Genomic DNA, 6,694 nt, shown 5'->3' with positions numbered 1-6,694 from the left:
AGAACTTTTTGTGGATATTTTGGCAATGTCGAATTCTCTGACTTCGGTGATGGTTTGGTTAGGTTGAATAAGGTATCGTGAGGTAAGCACGTTTTGTGGATATTTTTGCAATGTCCAATTCTTTGATTTCGGTGATGGTTAGGTTCAGATGGGTGAGGTTTGGTAGGATAAGAACTTTTTGTGGATATTTTGGCAATGTCGAATTCTCTGACTTCGGTGATGGTTAGGTTAGGTTTGGTTAGGTATTAAGGGGTAAGCATGTTTTGTAGATATTTTGGCAATGTTTAATTCTTTAATTTCGTTGATGGTAAGGCTCAGATGGGTGAGGTTTGGTAGGATAAGAACTTTTTGTGGATATTTTGGCAATGTTGAATTCTCTGACTTCGGTGATGGTTAGGTTAGGTTAGGTTAGGTATTGTGAGGTAAGCACGTTTTGTGGATAATTTGGCAATGTCGAATTCTTTGATTTCGGTGATGGTTAGGTTCAGATGGGTGAGGTTTGGTAGGATAAGAACTTTTTGTGGATATTTTGGCAATGTCGAATTCTCTGACTTCGGTGATGGTTAGGTTAGGTTAGGTTAAGTATTGTGAGGTAAGCACGTTTTGTGTATATTTTTGCAATGTCCAATTCTTTGATTTCGGTGATGGTTAGGTTCAGATGGGTGAGGTTTGGTAGGATAAGAACTTTTTGTGGATATTTTGGCAATGTCGAATTCTCTGACTTCGGTGATGGTTAGGTTAGGTTAGGTTAGGTATTGTGAGGTAAGCACGTTTTGTTGTTATTTTGGCGATGTCCATTTCTTTGATTTCGGTGATGGTTAGGTTCAGATGGGAGAGGTTTGGTAGGATAAGAACTTTTTGTGGATATTTTGGCAATGTCGAATTCTCTGACTTCGGTGATGGTAAGGTTAGGTTTGGTTAGGTTTTAAGGGGTAAGCATGTTTTGTAGATATTTTAACAATGTCTAATTCTTTAATTTCGTTGATGGTTAGGCTCAGATGGGTGAGGTTTGGTAGAATAAGATGTTTTTGTGGATATTTTGGCAATGTCGAATTCTCTGACTTCGGTGATGGTTAGGTTAGGTTAGGTTAGGTATTGTGAGGTAAGCACAATTTGTGGATATTTTTGCAATGTCCAATTCTTTGATTTCGGTGATGGTTAGGTTCAATTGGGTGAGGTTTGGTAGGATAAGAACTTTTTGTGGATATTTTGGCAATGTCGAATTCTCTGACTTCGGTGATGGTTAGGTTAGGTTAAGTAAGGTATAGTGAGGTAAGCACGTTTTGTGGAAATTTTGGCAATGTCCGTTTCTTCGATTTCGGTGATGGTTAGGTTCAGATGGGTGAGGTTTGGTGGGGTATGAACTTTTTGTGGATATTTTGGCAATGTTGGATTCTCTGACTTCAGTGATGGTTAGGTTTGGTTGGGTTAGGTATTGTGAGGTAAGCACGTTTTGTGAATATTTTGGCAATGTCCAATTCTTTGATTTCGGTGATGGTTAGGTTCAGATGGGTGAGGTTTGGTAGGATAAGAACTTTTTGTGGATATTTTGGCAAAGTCGAATTCTCTGACTTCGGTGATGGTTAGGTTAGGTTAGGTTAGGTATTGTGAGGTAAGCACGTTTTATGGATATTTTTGCAATGTCCAATTCTTTGATTTCGGTGATGGTTAGGTTCAATTGGGTGAGGTTTGGTAGGATAAGAACTTTTTGTGGATATTTTGGCAATGTCGAATTCTCTGACTTCGGTGATGGTAAGGTTAGGTTGGGTTAGGTATTAAGGGGTAAGCAGGTTTTGTAGATATTTTGGCAATGTCTAATTCTTTAATTTCGTTGATGGTTAGGCTCAGATGGGTGAGGTTTGGTAGGATAAGAACTTTTTGTGGATATTTTGGCTATGTCGAATTCTCTGACTTCGGTGATGGTTAGGTTAGGTTGAATAAGGTATAGTGAGGTAAGCACGTTTTGTGGAAATTTTGGCAATGTCCGTTTCTTCGATTTCGGTGATGGTTAGGTTCAGATGGGTGAGGTTTGGTGGGGTATGAACTTTTTGTGGATATTTTGGCAATGTTGGATTCTCTGACTTCAGTGATGGTTAGGTTAGGTTGGGTTAGGTATTGTGAGGTAAGCACGTTTTGTGAATATTTTGGCAATGTCCAATTCTTTGATTTCGGTGATGGTTAGGTTCAGATGGGTGAGGTTTGGTAGGATAAGAACTTTTTGTGGATATTTTGGCAAAGTCGAATTCTCTGACTTCGGTGATGGTTAGGTTAGGTTAGGTTAGGTATTGTGAGGTAAGCACGTTTTGTGGATATTTTTGCAATGTCCAATTCTTTGATTTCGGTGATGGTTAGGTTCAATTGGGTGAGGTTTGGTAGGATAAGAACTTTTTGTGGATATTTTGGCAATGTCGAATTCTCTGACTTCGGTGATGGTAAGGTTAGGTTGGGTTAGGTATTAAGGGGTAAGCAGGTTTTGTTGATATTTTGGCAATGTCTAATTCTTTAATTTCGTTGATGGTTAGGCTCAGATGGGTGAGGTTTGGTAGGATAAGAACTTTTTGTGGATATTTTGGCAATGTCGAATTCTCTGACTTCGGTGATGGTTAGGTTAGGTTGAATAAGGTATAGTGAGGTAAGCACGTTTTGTGGAAATTTTGGCAATGTCCGTTTCTTCGATTTTGGTGATGGTTAGGTTCAGATGGGTGAGGTTTGGTGGGGTATGAACTTTTTGTGGATATTTTGGCAATGTTGGATTCTCTGACTTCAGTGATGGTTAGGTTAGGTTGGGTTAGGTATTGTGAGGTAAGCACGTTTTGTGAATATTTTGGCAATGTCCAATTCTTTGATTTCGGTGATGGTTAGGTTCAGATGGGTGAGGTTTGGTAGGATAAGAACTTTTTGTGGATATTTTGGCAATGTCGAATTCTCTGACTTCGGTGATGGTTAGGTTAGGTTGGGTTAGGTTTTAAGGGGTAAGCATGTTTTGTTGATATTTTGGCAATGTCTAATTCTTTAATTTCGTTGATGGTTAGGCTCAGATGGGTGAGGTTTGGTAGGATAAGAACTTTTTGTGTATATTTTGGCAATGTCGAATTCTCTATTTTCGGTGATGGTTAGGTTAGGTTGGATATGTTATAGTGAGGTAAGCACGTTTTGTGGATATTTTGGCAATGTCCATTTCTTCGATTTCGGTGATGGTTAGGTTCAGATGGGTGAGGTTTGGTGGGGTATTAACTTTTTGTAGATATTTTGGCAATGTTGAATTCTCTGACTTCGGTGATGGTTAGGTTAGGTTAGGTTAGGTATTGTGAGGTAAGCACGTTTTGTGGATAATTTGGCAATGTCGAATTCTTTGATTTCGGTGATGGTTAGGTTCAGATGGGTGAGGTTTGGTAGGATAAGAACTTTTTGTGGATATTTTGGCAATGTCGAATTCTTTGACTTCGGTGATGGTAAGGTTAGGTTGGGTTAGGTATTGTGAGGTAAGCACGTTTTGTGGATATTTTATTATTGTCCAATTCTTTGATTTCGGTGATGGTTAGGTTCAGATAAGTGAGGTTTGGTAGGATAAGAACTTTTTGTGGATATTTTGGCAATGTCGAATTCTCTGACTTCGGTGATGGTTAGGTTAGGTTAGTTTAAGTATTGTGAGGTAAGCACGTTTTGTGTATATTTTTGCAATGTCCAATTCTTTGATTTCGGTGATGGTTAGGTTCAGATGGGTGAGGTTTGGTAGGATAAGAACTTTTTGTGGATATTTTGGCAATGTCGAATTCTCTGACTTCGGTGATGGTTAGGTTAGGTTAGGTTAGGTATTGTGAGGTAAGCACGTTTTGTTGTTATTTTGGCGATGTCCATTTCTTTGATTTCGGTGATGGTTAGGTTCAGATGGGAGAGGTTTGGTAGGATAAGAACTTTTTGTGGATATTTTGGCAATGTCGAATTCTCTGACTTCGGTGATGGTTAGGTTAGGTTTGGTTAGGTTTTAAGGGGTAAGCATGTTTTGTAGATATTTTAACAATGTCTAATTCTTTAATTTCGTTGATGGTTAGGCTCAGATGGGTGAGGTTTGGTAGGATAAGATGTTTTTGTGGATATTTTGGCAATGTCGAATTCTCTGACTTCGGTGATGGTTAGGTTAGGTTAGGTTAGGTATTGTGAGGTAAGCACAATTTGTGGATATTTTTGCAATGTCCAATTCTTCGATTTCGGTGATGGTTAGGTTCAATTGGGTGAGGTTTGGTAGGATAAGAACTTTTTGTGGATATTTTGGCAATGTCGAATTCTCTGACTTCGGTGATGGTTAGGTTAGGTTGAATAAGGTATAGTGAGGTAAGCACGTTTTGTGGAAATTTTGGCAATGTCTGTTTCTTCGATTTCGGTGATGGTTAGGTTCAGATGGGTGAGGTTTGGTGGGGTATGAACTTTTTGTGGATATTTTGGCAATGTTGGATTCTCTGACTTCAGTGATGGTTAGGTTTGGTTGGGTTAGGTATTGTGAGGTAAGCACGTTTTGTGAATATTTTGGCAATGTCCAATTCTTTGATTTCGGTGATGGTTAGGTTCAGATGGGTGAGGTTTGGTAGGATAAGAACTTTTTGTGGATATTTTGGCAAAGTCGAATTCTCTGACTTCGGTGATGGTTAGGTTAGGTTAGGTTAGGTATTGTGAGGTAAGCACGTTTTGTGGATATTTTTGCAATGTCCAATTCTTTGATTTCGGTGATGGTTAGGTTCAATTGGGTGAGGTTTGGTAGGATAAGAACTTTTTGTGGATATTTTGGCAATGTCGAATTCTCTGACTTCGGTGATGGTAAGGTTAGGTTGGGTTAGGTATTAAGGGGTAAGCAGGTTTTGTAGATATTTTGGCAATGTCTAATTCTTTAATTTCGTTGATGGTTAGGCTCAGATGGGTGAGGTTTGGTAGGATAAGAACTTTTTGTGGATATTTTGGCAATGTCGAATTCTCTGACTTCGGTGATGGTTAGGTTAGGTTGAATAAGGTATAGTGAGGAAAGCACGTTTTGTGGAAATTTTGGCAATGTCCGTTTCTTCGATTTCGGTGATGGTTAGGTTCAGATGGGTGAGGTTTGGTGGGGTATGAACTTTTTGTGGATATTTTGGCAATGTTGGATTCTCTGACTTCAGTGATGGTTAGGTTAGGTTGGGTTAGGTATTGTGAGGTAAGCACGTTTTGTGAATATTTTGGCAATGTCCAATTCTTTGATTTCGGTGATGGTTAGGTTCAGATGGGTGAGGTTTGGTAGGATAAGAATTTTTTGTGGATATTTTGGCAATGTCGAATTCTCTGACTTCGGTGATGGTTAGGTTAGGTTGGGTTAGGTTTTAAGGGGTAAGCATGTTTTGTAGATATTTTGGCAATGTCTAATTCTTTAATTTTGTTGATGGTTAGGCTCAGATGGGTGAGGTTTGGTAGGATAAGAACTTTTTGTGGATATTTTGGCAATGTCGAATTCTCTATTTTCGGTGATGGTTAGGTTAGGTTGGATATGTTATAGTGAGGTAAGCACGTTTTGTGGATATTTTGGCAATGTCCATTTCTTCGATTTCGGTGATGGTTAGGTTCAGATGGGTGAGGTTTGGTGGGGTATGAACTTTTTGTAGATATTTTGGCAATGTTGAATTCTCTGACTTCGGTGATGGTTAGGTTAGGTTAGGTTAGGTATTGTGAGGTAAGCACGTTTTGTGGATAATTTGGCAATGTCGAATTCTTTGATTTCGGTGATGGTTAGGTTCAGATGGGTGAGGTTTGGTAGGATAAGAACTTTTTGTGGATATTTTGGCAATGTCGAATTCTTTGACTTCGGTGATGGTTAGGTTAGGTTGGGTTAGGTATTGTGAGGTAAGCACGTTTTGTGGATATTTTATTATTGTCCAATTCTTTGAATTCGGTGATGGTTAGGTTCAGATAAGTGAGGTTTGGTAGGATAAGAACTTTTTGTGGATATTTTGGCAATGTCGAATTCTCTGACTTCGGTGATGGTAAGGTTAGGTTGGGTTAGTTATTGTAAGGTAAGCACGTTTTGTGGATATTTTTGCAATGTCCAATTCTTTGATTTCGGTGATGGTTAGGTTCAGATGGGTGAGGTTTAGTAGGATAAGAACTTTTTGTGGATATTTTGGCAATGTCGAATTCTCTGACTTCAGTGATGGTAAGGTTAGGTTGGGTTAGGTATTAAGGGGTAAGCATGTTTTGTAGATATTTTGGCAATGTTTAATTCTTTAATTTCGTTGATGGTTAGGCTCAGATGGGTGAGGTTTGGTAGGATAAGAACTTTTTGTGGATATTTTGGCAATGTCGAATTCTCTGACTTCGGTGATGGTTAGGTTAGGTTAGGTTAAGTATTGTGAGGTAAGCACGTTTTGTGTATATTTTTGCAATGTCCAATTCTTTGATTTCGGTGATGGTTAGGTTCAGATGGGTGAGGTTTGGTAGGATAAGAACTTTTTGTGGATATTTTGGCAATGTCGAATTCTCTGACTTCGGTGATGGTTAGGTTAGGTTAGGTTAGGTATTGTGAGGTAAGCACGTTTTGTTGTTATTTTGGCGATGTCCATTTCTTTGATTTCGGTGATGGTTAGGTTCAGATGGGAGAGGTTTGGTAGGATAAGAACTTTTTGTGGATATTTTGGCAATGTCGAATTCTCTGACTTCGGTGATGGTTAGGTTAGGT

This window comes from Arctopsyche grandis, unplaced genomic scaffold (assembly GCF_051622035.1).
Source record: "Arctopsyche grandis isolate Sample6627 unplaced genomic scaffold, ASM5162203v2 HiC_scaffold_23, whole genome shotgun sequence".
Taxonomy (NCBI): Eukaryota; Metazoa; Arthropoda; class Insecta; order Trichoptera; family Hydropsychidae; genus Arctopsyche; species Arctopsyche grandis.
This window is presented reverse-complemented; position numbering follows the sequence as displayed.